At 45.5% G+C, this 19,380-nt stretch overlaps 1 protein-coding gene and 1 pseudogene across 1 annotated transcript in view; one reads left to right on the forward strand and one right to left on the reverse strand.

Annotated features, from left to right (window-relative positions):
- LOC103593005 (signal-induced proliferation-associated 1-like protein 3) overlaps window positions 1–19,380 on the reverse strand; it is a 218,448-nt gene that overhangs the window by 105,078 nt on the left and 93,990 nt on the right. The window lies entirely within an intron of this gene.
- LOC103593009 lies at window positions 14,748–15,055 on the forward strand (annotated as a pseudogene).

Raw genomic sequence — 19,380 nt, forward strand, 5'->3', positions numbered from 1 at the left:
AAGATAGTGACACCTTTGCCTTCTGATGGTTCAATGTACCCAAACTTTGTTTCATTCACAAAAATTATTAAAAATATTGCATAAAATTACCTTCAGGCTATGTGTATATAAGGTATATATGAAATATAAATGAATTTCGTGTTTAGACTTGGGTACCACCACCAGAATATCTCATTATGTATACATAAATATTCCAAAATCTGAAAAAATCCAAAATCCAAAACACTTCTGGTTCCAAGCATTTTGGATAAGGGACACTCAACCTGTACTACTATTATATGGATTTCCAGTGCGCCACTCCCTAGATGTGTGACCTTGGGCAAGTTACTTAACTCTTGGGCCAATAGTAGTACCTACCTCATAGGATTATTATGAGAATTAAATAAGCTAATAAGTGTCAAGTACTTGAAACAAGGTCTGCTTTACAAGAAGGGCCCAGTCAATGTTAGCAATCATCATCTTTTCTGACTAGGGGGGTCTCTTGTGTAACTGAGCTTCTACACTTCTATTGAACTCTCATACTGCCACTGAACTTCCCTGAATGCATATCTGGCACCATCCCTCTCCGCTAGGCTCCCTCCACCTCCCTGAAGCCATGAGCTCCAGGAGGTGCATGGTACAGCTCCCACCCCTACATGCCCAATGTCCAGCTGAGTATATAGCTACCTGTTAATTGCCAGCTTGTGCTGCCTAATGGTGTGAAGTCCCTCCAACCTCTCTCCTGGTCCAGGACACTGATACCTCATGCAGGGGCTCCCTGAGAACACTCCACCACCCAGAAGTCTCCAGTCAAGCAGAGCAGCTCTGCCTGCTGGCACAGAGTTTCCTCAGGAGGGCTTTCCTTAGGTCAGGACACAACCCAGTCTGATGATCAGGAATGAAAAGGCAGTGTCTGCTCTGAGCATGGGATGGGGAAGCTCGGAGTGGGTTCCTTTGGCCAAGGAAGAACTCATTTGTTAACAATGGAGGCCTGTCCCTGGCAGCAGTGAACAATGGCTGGCAGGCAATGCCCAAAGAGCTGCCTCAGGTTACCTTGGCAGCCAAGGGACCACAGTATCAGGGATGGTGCTTATCACTAAAAAATGCCTCTTGACAGGCCATTTAAACATTCTGTTTTTTTCATCTACAAAGTGGGGATTGAGTTCCCTGTTTGATCCATTGCCTGCCTTCCTCCTGTCCTGCTCTGAAACTACAATTCCCAGGATTCCTGGTTAGGTTCAGCCAACGGGGGCAGTGGCTCCACTTTACAGAAGCCTGGAAGATGGAGGCANGGTTAGGTTCAGCCAACGGGGGCAGTGGCTCCACTTTACAGAAGCCTGGAAGATGGAGGCAGTGAGAAGCGGGACTGGTTCCTGCTCTCACCCACCACCTTGGACAGCATCTCAGGAAAGGGAATGCCTCCCCATACCCTACTTCCTTGGGCTCTGCCACCCCCTCCAGTGTCCTTTCAGTACTGGTTGCTCATCTAGGAACTGCCTCTCTGCCCCTTTTTGGTTTCTCTGTTCCTCTATCACTTATTTAACCAAATTCTCTGTGTTGAATTTGCTCTGCCTAAAATACCTAGGGTGGGTTCTGTTTTCCTGACAGATACACCTGCCTTGTCTGTGTTTTAGCAGCACTGGAGAATCAAGGGAGAAGATGCACCATGGAAAGTGAAAAGTGCCACAGGATTATTTTATGGAAACGTCCTCCTCTCTTCCATAACATACAGGCTTGTTGCGGGCATAGAGCTTAAAGCTCCCCAAAGGAAATGATATAATGTTTGAGATTTGCTTCAAAATGGTCCAAAGGCAGGAGGCTGGATGAAACAAGATTGTCCATGTGCTTGTTGATAACTGCGGAATCTGGTGATAAGTATGGACACGCTGGCAATGTACGCCCTTTCTACTTCTGTAAATGTCTGAAATTTTCCATTATTACAACAAATCAAAACCAAGAGGTAAAAGAAAACTATTCTGTTGGTGGTGGGGGTTTGGTATACCAGGTTCTACTGCAGAACCTTCTTTGAGGGCAATTTTAAATTAAATTAAAACTATACTTGTACATGGACCCAGTGACTCCAACACGACTAGAAGCACTGGCCCAAGAACCCAGAGATGCCTGGACAAGCTCCCCACTACAGCACTACTTGAGATAGAAGAGAACGTGTTAACTGGAGAGTTCTTCGTTAAAGAACCAGCTAAAAAATTTTTGATACATCCATAGACTGCAACCCTTGGCAGCCATTAAAAATAAAGAGGGCACGGGGCCGGCCCGGTGGCGCACTGCTATAGTGCGCCGCTTGTGAGTGCAGTGGCGCTCCCGCCGAGGGTTCGGATCCCACATACAGACCGGTTCCCGCTCACTGGCCCTCTCCAATGGTGGTGGGCATTTGGTTGTCTCCTCAATTCCCACCTCCACCTTTCTCAGCTCGTGGAAGATGGATCCCAATTGGTCAAAGGCAATCAGGGTGTGGCACTCCTCTGGTGATCTGAGTGGCCTGATTGAGGGGCACATGATCTAAGCTGGACCCCTTGTACACTGAAGGGAAGTATAACCCATGGCGGGGGGGTGCTTTTTCTTTTTTCCCTCTCTCTCCTGATGCCTGTGGACAAGAAAGCAAGTGGCCCTGATTGTCATTGGAAGCTGTTTTGGGAACAGGAGGAATATATACAGGGCTTAAGAGGAAGCTAATGCTGAGAACCTGACAGACTTGTTGGGCTGATCCTACCCCACCTGATGCCCACTCACCTCTGTACTTCCAGAACATAATAAATGTCTTTGCTGTTTTGCCAGATGGTGCCACGGTTTTTGTTACTTGCAACAAAACGCATCCTAAAATCCACAAACTAGCCAGACAGTTTTTGATAAACAAGGGAAAATCTCTGCAAGAGGAAAATGGAACATCAGAGGCATGGACAGGCAGGGCCAATTAATCCCAATGTAGCACCGAAGTTGCATGTCCCTGCAAATCCAGGACACACGTGATGCCATAGAAACAGTCAACTGCATCATCCAAAGAGGGCACATATAACGTGCTAACATGGGAAAATGCCCAAGAGATACTAAGTAACAAATGCTATCTGTGAAGAAAAAGTATGTATCACATTACTTTTTTTTTTTTTTGAGACTGGCCGCACCACGCTCAGCCAGTGAGCGCACCGGCGGTCATCCCTATATAGGATCCGAACCCGCAGCGAGAGCAACCCTGCGCTCCCAGCGCCGCACTCTCCTGAGTGCACCCCAGGCTCGGCCCATCACATTACATTTTAAAAAATGTATTTGACATCCCGAGGGGAAAGGTCTGGTAAACAGTAGTAATATCCACAAACATGAATATAGCATTTACCATGTGCCAGGCTCTGTTCTAAGTACTTTACATATATAAGTTATATATTACATGTTCATAAAACCCTAAAAGGTAGATATAGTTACTGGCTCCACTTTACAGATGAGGAAACTGAGTCATGGAGTGGCAAAGTCATTTGCTTGAGATAACACAGCCAGTTAAGCGCTGGGACTGTCTGGTTCTAAACTCCCTTAACAACATGATTAACACACAGCAAACTTTACGATGGTTATTTTACCTCTGGAAAATGGGATTGGGGGTGGGGTACCGGGGAAAGAGGAGCAAAATTTTCAGTTTTTACTTCATTCTCTTTCATAATGTTTAACTTTTTAAAAAATTCATACATCACACTTTTAAAAATTAAAACCACATACATGGAAATGAATGTATACCACCCCATTCAAATGTGGGAGAAAGGAGTATACTCAAGCCTGATCTTTTTTTTTTTTTTTTTTTTAAATTACAACTTTGACTATATTCCCTTCATGCTTTTAAGGACTGACTACAGAGAAGCCAGAAATGCCTCAACAGGGAGACATTTTGATGTGAATTAAAAGAGAGAGGATAAAATATTTGAATTTTTAGTACCTTAAAAAAACCCATTAATTATGATACTGATAATAACTGCTAGTAGTTTCATATCACATATGTGGTAGGCACTGTCTTAAGTGCTTTATATATATTATCTCATTAAATGCTCAAAATATCTTCTGATATAGGTACTGTTATCATTCCCATTCTACATTTAAGGCAACTCTGAGGCTCAGAGAGGTTCAATAACTTGCTGAGTTAAAGGGCAGTGCCAGCATTTGAACCCAGGCCACCCAGCTCTAGAATTTGCCCTTCATGACTGTGCCCTCCTGCCTTGCTGCGTCTCCAACTGGGCCACTCTTGGAAAGGGCAACCTGAATTAGGCTAATAGGGGCATGAAGAAGCACTTGGCCAACTTGGTCATCAGAGCATTAAAATCCTCGAGACCCCACAATACACACATTGGTTTGGCACAAATTAGGAAGCAGGGTAACAGCAAGTGGTGAGAAGCCAGTGGGGAAGCTGGACCCTTCTATGCTCTGCTGGAGAACAGGCCAGAGCAGCCTCACAGAGAGCAGCCTGGCCATCCCCAGGGAAAGAAAGAATGCCTGTCTTCTTACACTATGTGATCCCTGGGTACAAAGCCCATGAGTTCATAAGGACACAGGTAGATGGATGCTCACTGCAGCACTGTGGGGCTGGGGGCAACTTGGGTGCCTGACATAAGGGAACTAGGAATGTGAGGCATGGCAGATGTACATTATATCCGACTATTGGGTCATAAGATGCAACACACTGGATGCACACAGAGCAACGTGGCTAGATCTCAAACACATGCTATTTGGCAAACTAGAAGAAACAGAATGAGATATGGAACCCAAAACCATTTCTGGAAGCTGACTCTTTACTTAAACCTCAACATATATTTTGCAAGGATATGTACATAGCTACAGACACACCACAAACACTGCTGAGTGGGGGAAGGAAAGGAAAGGAAGGAGAGAGAAGAAGGAAAAAAATAACAGAAACCTACCCAGTGACAAGGGAGGAGACACACATTTTTTCCACCATCAGATAAGCAGCCTTTGGCAGACAGAGTCTACTTGCCCTTTTTTTTGTGGGGTTAAGAGAGGGTGGATGAGGCAGGAGGTAGAAATTGGATGCAAGTCACTATACCTCTTGAAAAGAAAACCACACTTCTTCATTCTCAAATGCCACCAAATCTGTTGGGCCTGACACAAGTTAACTTAGTGAGCCTTGGTCAGGAACTGAGCTTGGAGGCCCTCTCCAATGGTGGTGGGCATTTGGTTGTCTCCTCAATTCCCACCTCCACCTTTCTCAGCTCGTGGAAGATGGATCCCAATTGGTCAAAGGCAATCAGGGTGTGGCACTCCTCTGGTGATCTGACTGGCCTGATTGAGGGGCACATGATCTAAGCTGGACCCCTTGTACACTGAAGGGAAGTATAACCCATGGCGGGGGGGTGCTTTTTCTTTTTTCCCTCTCTCTCCTGATGCCTGTGGACAAGAAAGCAAGTGGCCCTGATTGTCATTGGAAGCTGTTTTGGGAACAGGAGGAATATATACAGGGCTTAAGAGGAAGCTAATGCTGAGAACCTGACAGACTTGTTGGGCTGATCCTACCCCACCTGATGCCCACTCACCTCTGTACTTCCAGAACATAATAAATGTCTTTGCTGTTTTGCCAGATGGTGCCACGGTTTTTGTTACTTGCAACAAAACGCATCCTAAAATCCACAAACTAGCCAGACAGTTTTTGATAAACAAGGGAAAATCTCTGCAAGAGGAAAATGGAACATCAGAGGCATGGACAGGCAGGGCCAATTAATCCCAATGTAGCACCGAAGTTGCATGTCCCTGCAAATCCAGGACACACGTGATGCCATAGAAACAGTCAACTGCATCATCCAGGGGCCGGCCCGTGGCTCACTTGGGAGAGCGTGGTGCTGACAACACCAAGTCAAGGGTTAAGATCCCCTTACTGGTCATCTTAAAAAAAAAAAAAAAAAATGCACTGTCCCCTGTACATGAAGGCTTAGGAAGCCCTCCACAGTGGGTTACTTGTCTCCCTCTTTCTTTATAAGCAGCTGAGCTGCAGCCAGTTTCCTATATTCTGTTTCACCTGATGACAGCAGGGGGTTAATCTCCAGCTGACTGGAGCTGAGGATCAGAGACAGAAACAGAAAGCCCAGCCTGGCTCTCCTGCAGCTGCTCTGTTTCTGAATCAAAGGTCAGACTTCTGGATCTGGGCTACTGCTGGGAGCTCTGAAATGGCACGTGGCCCGAGGACCTCAGTGAGCAGACCTCAGTGGCTGCAATGTACCATCACTCAGCCAGAATAAAGGGAAAGGCACAAGTGAGACAAGGGGGGAGCACAGGGGTGTGCACCCTGGAGTCAGCCTGCCCTGGGTTCAATCACTGCTCTGCCCAGAGAGAGCCCTGTGACCCTGGATGAGCGATTTCACTTGGATCACCTCATCTCTGAAGTAACAGAAGTGCCTATCTTACAGAACTGTTGCATTAGCACTTGTCAAGTGTGCACAGTAAAAGTTCAATAAATGAGAGCTAATTTATTATCATTATTATCTGATTTGATGGTGTATATCTTTTTAATTATTAAAGTATAATTACATACAATAAAATAGGTACATTTTGATGAATTTTGACACATCTATGACTGTGTAACCCATGCCCAAATAAGAGAAGGAGGCTGGGTGATGACACACACTGACTGAGTGCCTGTTCCTTCCCCCAAACTGCTCTTCTTCTGAGTCTCTGATCTCAGGGAAGGGTCCCACAGGCACACCTGCGTTGGTGGCCTGTGGTGACCTAGGACTGACTATGAAGTTATTCCTTTCCACATGATTGATGCGGCTGGAGCCAGGGCACATTCCCTGTATCCAAAGCCCCTTTCCCACCATCCAAACTGTACAGCCAAACACAGGCAGAGGACTTGCAAGTCAGGGTCCCAGGAGATATCCCTGATCCTCTCCTTTGGAGGCTAGTCTATGGTGCCCCAAAAGGTTCTCCAGTGCCTGATTTTTCTCCACATTCAGGTCCGCTTGCTGCAGCACTCTCTCACCTGCTTCTCTGACCCCAGTCTCTCAGTGTAGCAGCCAGAGCCATCATTGAGAAATGCTAAATCTGGCTAGGTCCTGCCCCTGCCCGAAACCCTTCTGAGGTAGACCTCAGAGTCAAGGCCTTCAAGGCCCTGTATCTGCCCTGTACACATCCTCACCTCTCCTCCCCTTCTCCCCCTTTCTCTCTCCTCCAGTCTCACTGGCAACTTTTTTCAACTGAAATTTTTATTGAGATAACTGTAGATTCATATGGAGTTGTATAACACAATACAGAGACAGACCATTTACTCAGTTTGGTAAGTGGTAACATTTTGTAAAACTACAGTATAATATCATAATCAGGATATTGACATTGGTACAATCTACTGATTTTATTTAGATATTCCATATCCATGTGAGTGTGTATTCAGTTCCATGCAATTTCATCACATGTGTAGTACTCCATGGTATGGATGCACCACAGTTTGTTTAACAATTCATCTGCTGAAGGATATCTTGGCTGTTTCCAGTTTGGGGCTACAAATAAAGCTGCTATGAGCAATTGTGTACAGGTATATAAGTCTTATTTCTCTGGGATAAATGCCTGTGTGCAATGGCTGGGTCGTATGATAGTTACATAGTTAGTTTTTAAGAAACTGCCAATCTTGTTTTCCAGAGTGGCTGTACCATTGTACAGTGGTGTCTGAGAGATCCAGTTTCCCTACAACAGTAACAACTTTGGTTCATTCGGCCAGTAAATATTTGTTCAGCAGCTCCTGTGTGCCAGGTACTGCTCCAGATGCTGAGGATATAGCAATGGACAAGAGTCATAATTCACATTATCAAATAGGAGCTTACATGCTAAAAGGTGTAAACAGGCAGTATACAAGTCAACAAATCGATTGTGATAAGAGCTGTGAAGAAAATAAACAGGGTAATGAGATAAGCAGGAGGAAAGAGACACGGGGGCGGAGGGGGGGAAGGAGGAGGAAGAGGAGGAGGAGGAGGGAGGGAGGAAGGGAGGGAGGAATGGTCTGGCAGGAGACACAGTGGAGTGATTATAAAGCCAGACAGCCTGGTTTGAATCCCAACTCCTACCTGTGTGGCTCAGGCAAGTGACCTGACTTATCTGTGCCTTAGTTTCCTCATCTGTAAAACTGAAGAGTGCCTACCTCTTAGGGTTGTTGGGAGGATTAAGTAAGTCAAAACTGTAACAAACTTAGCAGCAAGAACCAGGCCTAGGTAGGCCGGTCTCTTAGAGCTTCCCAACCACCTAGGCGGTGCTGCAAAGAAGCCACAGTTATAACCTACGTGGGTTTCCCGAGACACAATGCACCCAAATGCTCTGAAGGGAAGCTCCCTCCCCGCACAGCCAGAGCCCACCTTGCTCCAAGACTGGGCAGCCATGGTACATTAGAAGAAGAGACAGCAAGGCCCTCTAGTTACCCAGAAACTGGCACAGGCCCCTTGGGCAGAGATGCCAGGATGCAGGATCAGAGGAGCTACTCAGGGCACCTGGGCCTCCCTGTGCCCTGGGAATCTGACACCATTTCCGGGCTGGAGGGGAGTTGGTGGACTCATGTGGGCTCTTGCTGAGCAGCTGGGGCAGAGTCTTCCCAATTCTTGGCCCACAAAAGAGTCATTTCCTGTGTGGTGCTCAGGAGACAAAGGTAATCTGGAAACTCCCCTGCCCAGCCTGCCGCACCTCTCTCTGGGGCCTGGCCCAGAAGAGGGAACCAAGAGGAGCATATTGGTTGGCATCTTACAAAGAAATAGGAACACGGGGGGAAGGGGGGACTGTTGGCAGCTCCGGGCCGGGGAGGAAATGAGGCCATCTTTGCAGGGAGCAGACTGGGGTCCCTCCTCTGAGAGGAAGGGATCATGAATCATTGAGGCCTGGAGCCTTTCTGAGGAAGCTGCAGGGCTGCTGTGACCTGTTTTGTGGGCCTCCCGGTAGCCTGGGATGGATAAGCAAGCTGTTCCTTTCCTAAGATTGATGAGTTTAGAACCGGGGCACCTTCTCTTTACAGACAACTCCTTTCAACCCTGCCTACTGGTGGCCAGATGACAACACAAAGCTTCAAGGTGCCACATGGTGGGGGAGGGCTACAGTGTCTGACCCTGACCCTGGCTTGTAGCATTTGGTACAAACTGTTCTGGGGGAGGAAGGGAGTGAGGACACGAAGCCTTGAAAGTGCACACAGGAGTTAAAAAACAAAACAAAATGAAACTATCACTTTTCTCCTTAAAATCTTTCCCTGGTTCCCAGGGGCTGTGGGAAGAAAGTCTAAATCTCTTACTGTGGCTCACCGGGCCCAGTGTAACAAGCCTTGCAGACATTTCCCTACCCTCAGTCTGCTTCGGTCACACTGGCCTCTGTTCTCCAACACATCCAGCTCCTTCCCATCTTGGGGTATTTGTACAGGCTATTCTCGCCATAAACACCCTAGCCTCCTTTTCACCCTTTGAGTCCAGGTTTGTATATCACTTCTTTAAAAAAGCCTCCTCAGGCCCTCCTACTCCCATCCCAGCCTGGAAAAAGACCCCACCACCACCACCTACCCGTTATTCTCTCTCAAAGTACTCTCTTTTTTTTCTGGTTTAATTACCATATCTAGTTTATGTAGTTTAAGCATATGGTTATCTGAGTGATTATTTGATATCTGATGGGAGGGCCGTGAAGTCAGAATAATGGTAATGGTAATATGACTTTCAACAACAGCTCACGTTTATTAAACACCGACAGTGTTTTACAGCATTATTTCATTGACTCTTTACAATAGCTCTCTGAGGCCAATACTGTTATCATCCCCATTTTATAGATTGGGATGTCATTTCAGTCCTGTCTATGGCACCAGGCACTCAATAAATGGTTAGTTTGCTGAGCACTGAAGAAAAAACAACAAACAACACAGCTCAGATCTGCTGGGGAGGTGGCCACAAAGCCCTGTCTCTCTTGAACCTGCTCCTGTCAGCCTTTTGTCCCTCATACCACTGGACCCAGCAGTCATTTCTGGGCCCTCATCTCCCTCCTTCCTCACCTGGCCTCAGGGGTCTGTGCTCCCCTGGTCTCCTCCTTCCTCGCTGGCATACCCTTCCCAGTCTCCTTTGCTGGTTTCTCACTTTGCTGATCCTCTGGACAGCTTTTCTGCTCTCTATCCACACACTCCCCTGGTGATCTCCCCTGGGCCCTTGGCTTTCAATACCATGTCTCTGCTGAGGACCCCAACATTTTTCTCCTGCCTGGACCTCTCCCATCAATTCCATATTTGTATGTCCAACTGCCTCCCTGCCATCTCTTGAAGCTATCTAATGCTAAACAGACCCAATGCTGCAGTCTCGATCCTTCACACTGCCTTCTGCTGCTCCTTGCAAATCCCTACACTGGTGTTCCTCATCCTAACGCATCACCATTTACCTGGCCTTCAGGCCAAAACCTCAGAGTTATCCTAGGTCCTTCTCTTTCTCTCACCTCCAAATCCAGGCCATAAATACTGTCTGCTCCATCTTCAAGTTGTAACTGGGATCTGCCCCTCCCTCTCCTAGCCACTGTCCCCTGGTGGGACCATGGACCATAGCAGGAGCTTCCACCCAGATATCCTGGCTCCCATTCCTGCTCCCACACACAGCCAGAGGGACTCTATTAATATATGGGTGAGATCACGTCCCTCCTCTGCTCAGAACCCTCCCACCATCCATTTAGAGAAAATGTTCCAGTCCCTACGAGGCCTCACATGGAACTCTCTGACCTCCTCTCTTCCTGTGTTGTCTTTATTTTATTGAGAAGGGTGTGTGATGGTATCTCACTGTGATTATCATTTGCATTTCCATGATGATTAAGGATGGTAAGGTATGCATTTTAAATAAAATAATAATAGTAATAACAATAAATGGTTAACATTGACGGGGTGTTCACTACATGCCAGGTGCTAAGCTAGCTGTTGTATGTATACAGCTGCACAGTCCCATACCAAAACTCTTAGAACAGATGTCTTTTGGAATTCTGAAAATTTGGATTTTAGAAATCCAAGCAACCCACAGCAGGGTCTGGGGGAACATTGGTAATCCATCACAAGGATATTTCTGCAGTGATAACAGTTCGTCAGCTTGAATCAAATCTCACCTGGGATTGTGGATCTGTATTACATCCCTGAATGCCAGCAACCACTTTATGATGTACGTAGCATTATCTCCTCTATTTTACAGATGGAGAAGCTGAGGCACAGGAAGGTTAGGTGCTTTGGCCATAGTCATACAGGTAGGAGTGGAATGCTAAGATTACAAAGCATTCCGAAGGCCATCTTTACTACTTTCCTCTATGTTGGTTCTTAGGGCAACTGACATGAAATAAATCAATGCTGAATTAATGAATGAGATTAAACTGGGGAAGTAAGAGAATTTAGGCTCTCCAACTAGTTACAGCCAAGGGCAGGAAGGTCAAACACCACTGAGCTAGCTATTTGTGAGTGGTTAACCTAATTTATTTTGGATACAAGATCTATCCAAATATAAAGTGAGATTTTCATAAAAACTTATTCTCAGAAATAATAGTTGTCTTTCAGAGTCTTTTATATTATTTTGAACAAAGTACTCTTTTGGAAAGACACATTAGCATCTAAAAACTTAATTGATACAATTTTCAGCAACAATAAAAAAGGAGGCATTTATCATAACAGACTTAGTAACTATTCCCAAAGCCTTGACGCCACAATTCCAAGTGTTACAAGTCACCGTAAACAGGACCTCTAAAGATTCCTTTAAAAAGCAAGATTAGGACAAATAATTGTAAGCAACATTCAAACAGTTCAAACAAAATACTTGAGGTGAAAGTCTTACTACACAGTGGGGCATTTAAACCAGAATCTTGAAAATTTTAAAAAGGGCATGTAAGGCAATACCGAATGAAAACTCTTGCAGCAAAGTGCCACTGTGGGGGATAAACTTATATGGAGAAATTTAATTTTACTAAGTTGTCATTTATTATTCATATTGCAATGATTAGTATGATTGACTCAAAAACAAATGCTGATGTAACCACTTTTATATATTCACATTTATTCAGTCATTTATCCATTTTCAGTAACTGTCCTTAAAAAATATCAAAGTTCGTTTTTTAAAAACCTAACAGTAAGTTAATGGCTACCCTGTAGAGATCATCAATAGACCACTAAAAGAAGAATTTTTAAAAAACTGTCTAATGGTATACAAGTGGGGTGGGCTCCAAGGGCTGGGGTAGTTTCCAGTGACAACATAATACACAAATTCAAGAAGTGCCACATACAAACACTTAGATGAATGTGGAAATAAAGTAATTTAGAAGCATGTGTAGGTGGCTTAAAAAGTGACTCTAGTGATGATAGGATGTCTGTGAAGAGTGGGAATAACATTCTTTTACGATCTGTTATAGAGTACAAGCAACGTTTTGAATTCAACATTTTTCATGTCAGGATTCTAAATGTGTCACAAAATTCATAAATTAATACATACAAATAGATAGCTGATTAGGTTATATATATCCTTAATATTTCAAGTTGGCCCCCAAACCTTTTTTTTAATCTTCTCTTTGGAAAAATGGAGAATCACCTTGTTTGGGCATATATGGTATATTTTTTGTACAAGTATTAAAAAAAATCTGGAAGACACACACCAACTTGCAAAAGTAATTATCTCGGGAGGTTCCAGGTTCTTTGATTTCCTTTTTTTAAACAACAAGCAAACATTACTTTGATAATCAGAAATGCAAACAAACAATACAGCTTTATAATGTGAAGCTCACCCAAGGATATGATAAAGTAGTAGTTTTCACCCTTGGCCACACACTGGAGTCATCTGTGGAACTTTTAAAAAACATCTCATGCCTGGTAATTCTAACTGAACTGTTCAACTCTAACTGAATTGTTCTGGGCTGGGGCCCAGGCTTTGGGATGTCTTAAAGCTCCCTATGTGATTCTGGGTAGCGAGGATGAAAATCATTATTAAAGCAACATTTTCCAAATTGTTTTGCAGAACATGTTAGTAGGTGTCTTTTAGGAAATGAAAGGGTTCTACAGTCAAAGAAGCAGTTTCCTTTCCTGAGGAATTTCTCAGAGCCTATTATAAGCCAATGTGTACCGTGACTTTTACAAGAGGAAGACACAGGACAAGGTGGATACTTGTGTGTGTGTGTGTGCATGTGTGAGCACACGGCATTCCTTCGTCGGAGCAGCCATTCTGTTCACAAGCCCTGTCAACTCTACCTCCAAACTGTACCTAGAAGCTGCCCCCTCCTCGCCCTGGTCCTATCCCACATTGTCTCCTGCCTGGACTATGGCTACAGCTTTCTCCCTGCTCTCGTGCTGGCTCCTGTAATTCACTGTCCACTAAGGCAGGCTAGCAGAAGATTGTGGGGCACTCAGAGTTTGAAAAAGCTTCTGCTCCACCGCTGAGACTGTCATAGCACTCCTAACCGCCACCCTATGATCGTGGAAGGGACCTGCCTTAAGGTGAAGGCAACATCATGGACAGCAGAGCTGTGGGCAGAACGAATCTGGGTCCTTGATGCCAGCGTTGAGCTTCTATGTCACCAGTCCAGAAGGTAGTCCAAAGAACTATTGGACTTGGGGAGCCCATACATTTCCTGACTGTTTAAGCCTTTATGAGTTGGGGTTTCTGTTACTTGTAGACAAAAGCATCCAAACTGTATGCTCTCTGTTCTATTACCCTACTTATTAGTCAGCAGTTTTTTCCACTGGGTAAAATGATCTCGTTTAAAAATTTTTCCTGTTTGTTGTCTGTCTCCCCCTTCTAGAGTGCCAGTTCCATGAGAGCAGGGATATTTGTATGTCTTGTTCACTGCTGCGTCCGTAAATACGTGAAACACTGCCTGCCAAAGAATAAGAACTCAGCATTTGGTGAAAAAAAAATGACTGAGTGTATTTAATTCTTTCAATAGCTCCAAAAGGCAGGTGTTTCAAATACCAAACTCCTCCCTACGGCCAACCAGACTCTGCATGGTCTGCCCCACCTACCTCTCCTGCCCTCATGGCCTTCTAGTTCCTTCGCAGAGTCACGCTCCTTCCCACGTCCAGAACTCCGCTGATGCTGTTCTCTCTGCCAGGAACCCTCTCCCCATTCCTCACCTCTACTCAGTTAAAGTCTACTCATCCTTCAAGCCTCCTCCCAAATGTCAGCCCTTGTGACAGACATCTCTTGACTTCTTCAAACATGTCAGGCCGCCCTCAGATATGCTCTGGGCTCCTCCATCAGGGCACTTAGTGTAGATGTAATTACATGGCTGTTGCTGTAATTACTTACTTAGATTCTGTTTCCTCCACTGAACTAGGAGCTCCATGAAGGCAGGCAATCCTTTGTATTTCCAGAGCCCTGAGAAGGCCTGGTACAGAGTAGGTGCTGAATAAATATGACACCTGTGTATTGTGATCACAATATTTACTGTTCTCTGAATACCCAGGTGCCCTCCACATTTCCAGCCCCCTTGTAGTCAGGCAGGGCCACACGGGAGTGAATGTGTCGCTTCTGGGCCCTGGCACCGAAGCGCTGCTATGTGACCCTCTAGTTCTCTTCTACTGCCATGGTGCCCCAGAGGCTATGTGTTTTGGCTGTGATGCTTCAAGACTGGGGAGCACCCTTAGCCTGGGTGCCTGAGGTACAAGATCAAGTCCCCCACCTAACCTGCCATGCATCATGAGTAAGAAATGGGCATTTACTGCAGCGCTGTGAAAAAGAGGCAAGAATGAACCCTGCAACAACCAAAGCCTGTTCACCGCTGCATCCCTGCATCAGCGCCTCCATCCCACTGCCATCACCACTATGCCCAAGAGAAAGGCTGAAGGGGATGCTAAAGGAGATAACGCCAAAGTGAAGGATGAACCACAGAGAATATCTGCCAGATTGTCTGCTAAACCTGTTCCTCCAAAGCCGGAGCCCAAGCCTTAAAGGTCCCTGCAAAGAAGGGAGAGAACATACCCAAAGGGAAAGAGGAAAAAGCTGATGCTGGCAAGGAGGGGAATAACCTTGCAGAAAACGGAGATGCCAAACAGGCCAGGCAAAGAAAGTCGAATGTGCTAGAGATGTCAAGTGAGGTGTGTGCAGTTTTGATAACTGTGTACTTTCAGTGACTGCACAGTATGAAATACTACTTTTTATCAAGTTTTATAAAAATGCAGAATTTTGTTTTACTTTTTAAAAAAAACTATGTTGTTAGCAACAGAACACTTTCTTGTTGCTTTTTGCAGAAGGGGCACATGTCACTAATAGAATGTCTCCAAAGCTGGATTGATGTGGGGAAAACACTTTTCCCTTCTACTTTTGAGAAACTTCCTCTTGGCTCCCAGGAGAAGGGATTCCCTGACATTGACACAAATAGCCATTTTGGCACAAATGCCTTGTGATGTGGAAAAACTAACATTTATTTTTATGTCCTCTTCTCCTTCTCTGTCTTCAGGGTAGATCTAACTCCCTTAAGCTCAGAGACCTGTCGGGATCTGACCCTCAAAAACTGACCACCATGATGTCAGGCAATCTGGACTGTCCAGTAATGACACTGAGATGGCATCCCTCAAAAGAACAGCAATTCCTTTTCTACACTGTGGATCTTCAGATTAATTCTGCCATTTTCATTTCATTTCCTGAAAGTCATCAGGGTTGGTTTGTGAAAAGTTGTTAAACAACATTTACTCTATACTTTCCCTGTTCAGAGCATCAAATGGAGACTTCACTGGGTTTTATAGTTGCTTTCTGATTTTGGTAGTCCACTGAAAGCTGTTGTATACTGTTAACGATTGTATGCCCATGACCTGCCTGAAATACCATGGCTGTTTATGGAAAGTATCTTTAATAAAGCTGGATACAATTTGGCTTGGGGGAAAAAGAAATGGGCATTTGTTGTGTCCAACCTCTAGAATTTCAGGGTTAATTTGTAACTGCAGCAGAATCTCACCCATCACTGGCATTCCCATAAATGAAGGCAGCTAGAAGCAGAGATATTGTGATTATAGACTGGGAGGTGCGGAGCAGGGCAATGGTCTCCAGCTGCCAATATGAACCTTAGTGAAAGGATGGGGGTTGAGGGATGGAACATCTACTCCCCAGGGAATAGCCACTTTCAATTCCTGATGGGGCAGATGAAAGGACCTATAGCCTCAGCTCCCTTCAGACAGGGCCTGCCTCGGCAGCAGCCTGCATCAACCACAGCTCCTTAGGGATTACAGTCAAGTCCAAGTCCCTGGGAACAGGGGAGAAGGCTGCTCAGAAGCCAGTGACACCCTGGAAAACCCTATTAGCTGAAGGAAGCTGAAATAGCAAGGCTGCATAAAGGGCCTGGGCTAATTCAGGCTGACAACCTTCTCTTGGAATCACCCACTGGGGCTCTGCCCTCCCAGCTCCATCCCAGAGAATAAATCACACTGTCAGGTCTAATTTGGAACTTGGCTGATGGGCTGAGCAGAGCATCCATGCGTTCTGGCCACAGAGGTCAAGGGCAGCCTATGGTTTTGAGGCCAGTGCTGAAAGGCCCGGGGACTAGACGAGAAAGGGAACTGGGAGGCCAACAGCTGTGGGTTTCTGACACACATCAAAGAAACTGCTGTCTTCTCCCATGAAATTCCTGTCCCAGGCTTCTGCTGTATGAGGCCTGTTCCCAGAACACGGTGCTGCCATATATCCAGGCACTATGATAGCTCAGGGCTGGACACAGGGCAATCACTCACATGTTTGGTGAATAAGAAATCACAACAGTAGAAGCTAACGCTTATTATCTTATAGGCTGATTAAGCTGCCTAACCGCTGAATACCATAAGGGCTAATGAATGTAAGCTGCCACAGCTGCCACTGCCGCCGCCACCACCACCATCAACCACCACCACCACCACCACCATCTCATTTACTATATAAATGTCTGGCACAAATTCATCATCATATTTTAAGCCTCAGAACAACCAAAGGAGAAAACAGAAGCTCTCAGAGTTAAGCTGCTCACTTGGGTCTATTCAGTAACTCAGATAAGACTATGAACCCAGGCTGGCTGAACTCTAGAACCTGCACTCTTGGCCAGCAGGTTGTAGAGAAAATACAGGAAAATGGTCAGGGCCCCTCAGATGTTTAGAATCTTGCCCAGCATTTGATGTATGTATGCACATGTGCCCAGGTGTTCCATTTAATAGAAGAAGACAACAGATTCAGAAAGGAGAGCTGCAGTGAGAGTTTTACTGAAGAAAGAGGAGGTGGAAAAGAAGAAATTACTCCTTGATGAATCTCTATTCTTCCTCCAAAGTCCAAAAGCTGCTTCCAGAAGCCCTCCCTGATCCCCAGGCTGGGTTGGGCACCTCCACTGGGTTCCCGCAGTCCTCTGGGCTTCCCACCACAGCTCTGACCACTGTGGGCTATCACTGTCTGAGCGCCCACCACACTCACTGGATCAGGAGCCCCATGCGTGCAGGGCCCACCCAGGGTACAGAGGAGGCACGTATTAAATGTGAGTTGAATAGATTAGCAGAACTCCAGAGAAAGGGAAAAGGCTGGAAGCCTCATTCTCATTTTTGGGAAGAATAACACAGGAACAGTTTGTTTGGAAAAGGGAGGCCAGAAGTGGTTTTCTCAGCCATTTGCAAGCCCCTGAAGGGTTGCCAGGAAGAAGATCCGTGGCTGGTGCTGCTCACCAGGACTGGGAGGTAGTTACAGAGAGGTGGATGTGATTTGCAAGAAAGCAAAATATGCTGCCCTGTTCCTCCCTTGCTGGAAGAATTTAAACTGAGGCCAGATAGCAAGCAGCCTGGGACCCCCCTGGACCTTTTACGAGGCAACAAAGTATAGTGGCTAAAGAGCGAGGGCTCTGGAGACAGACTGCAAGGTTCCCACCCTGACTCCTCTGCTTGGCAAGCAGCTTCACCACTCTATGCCTCAGTTTCCTCGTCATTACTATGGGACTATCACAGCAGCGACGTCATAGGGTGGTTGTAAGGACTCAGATAATGCACGTAAAGTACTTACAGCAGGGCCTGGCACACAGTCAGCACCCATTAATGCTAATTATTATTGCTTTTCTTCTCCTGCGGAGCCAGACACTGCTGGTTGGCTAAAACAAATGACATTCTCAATTCCTTTTTCTCTGAACTCCTCCTCATAAAGATTGAAAAGTTAAATGAAATTTCCCAACTTCCTTGGAGCTAGGGAAGGTTACATGACATTTCTGGCCAATAAGATGCAAGTGGAATCTTCTGGGGAATTGTGGGAAAGCTTAAGTGGTCCAGAACTGAAACACATGTGGCACCGGAATTGATCCTTTCCTCTCTGTCGTACCTGGAGCTGCAGCATCAACTTTACAACTGTGAGGGGAAAGGCCAAGAGAACCAAAGAGGCTCCAGCCCTGATACTGATCAGCCACTGAACTAACACCGGCAGCCAAGTATCCCCAGGTTTGCTGTTATGGGAGAGAAATCAATCCTTATTCGTTTAAGCTGTTGTGAGCTGGGTTTTCTGTTCTTGAAGCTGAAATCATTCCTGGCCGATGCCCCCACTATGACACAAATGGCTTAGGCACATGGTCATGGTAATCATTTGCCAGCCTCAGCTCAGGCCGACAGTTGGGAACCCCTGATCTAGAGGAAAAACAGTGGAAGGCTGAGACAATACAGTGTTTACCAAACCTCAGTCATTGCATTCCACCTTTCCTTTTCAGCTCCATCTACATCCTATCTGTACGATTATTTACTAAATGTTTCCTTTAAATCAACTCACTTATAAACTTAAATATATATATATATTTAAAAAAGGAATCTATATCACCACTATGAATGAAAAATTGGAATCTTTTGTTACAAGAAAAGGGTAACAAAAAATAAACACAATGAAAACAAGCAAAATATAGTCGTCCATGTACCACTAGAAATGATCTGAGGTGAGATAATTTGTGTTCAGTGGACTAGCAAAAATTCCTTATTTTTCTCCTCTATTGGAGAAAAAATATCAGAAGATCTGGAAATACTGGGCATTTCCACAGGGCAACAATGGGCTATAGCTGAGCAGGGGCTGCCCCTCAGAGAGGTAATGCATTTTCCTGTTTGCCCTGATTCCTGAAACACTGTTCAGAAGTGAGGTGATTTGTCTGAGACCTCCCAGCTGGCCAGCAGAAGAATTAGGCCAGGCACTGCCTTATTTCTTCCACCTTTCAGGGCTTCCTCAGAGAGGCCTTCTCCGAACCTTTTGTCCCTTGTACTCCCAGTCCCCTTCCCTGTTATATTCATTTCTATATACTTCTACAATACTTATCCCCATCTGACTTATTCTATATTCACTTTTTATCTGTTTATTGTTTTATCCTTCAGTAGAATGTCAGGTGCTTCACTGCCAGCATCATGGGGCCCACTCGGGGTCCTGAGGCATGAAGCCGGGAACTGGACCCTCCTCCCACAACCAGACACACCACCAGTGCCACGGGGCCCACCCG

The sequence above is a fragment of the Galeopterus variegatus genome, unplaced genomic scaffold (genome assembly GCF_000696425.1).
Source record: "Galeopterus variegatus unplaced genomic scaffold, G_variegatus-3.0.2 Scaffold1256, whole genome shotgun sequence".
NCBI classification, from domain to species: Eukaryota; Metazoa; Chordata; class Mammalia; order Dermoptera; family Cynocephalidae; genus Galeopterus; species Galeopterus variegatus.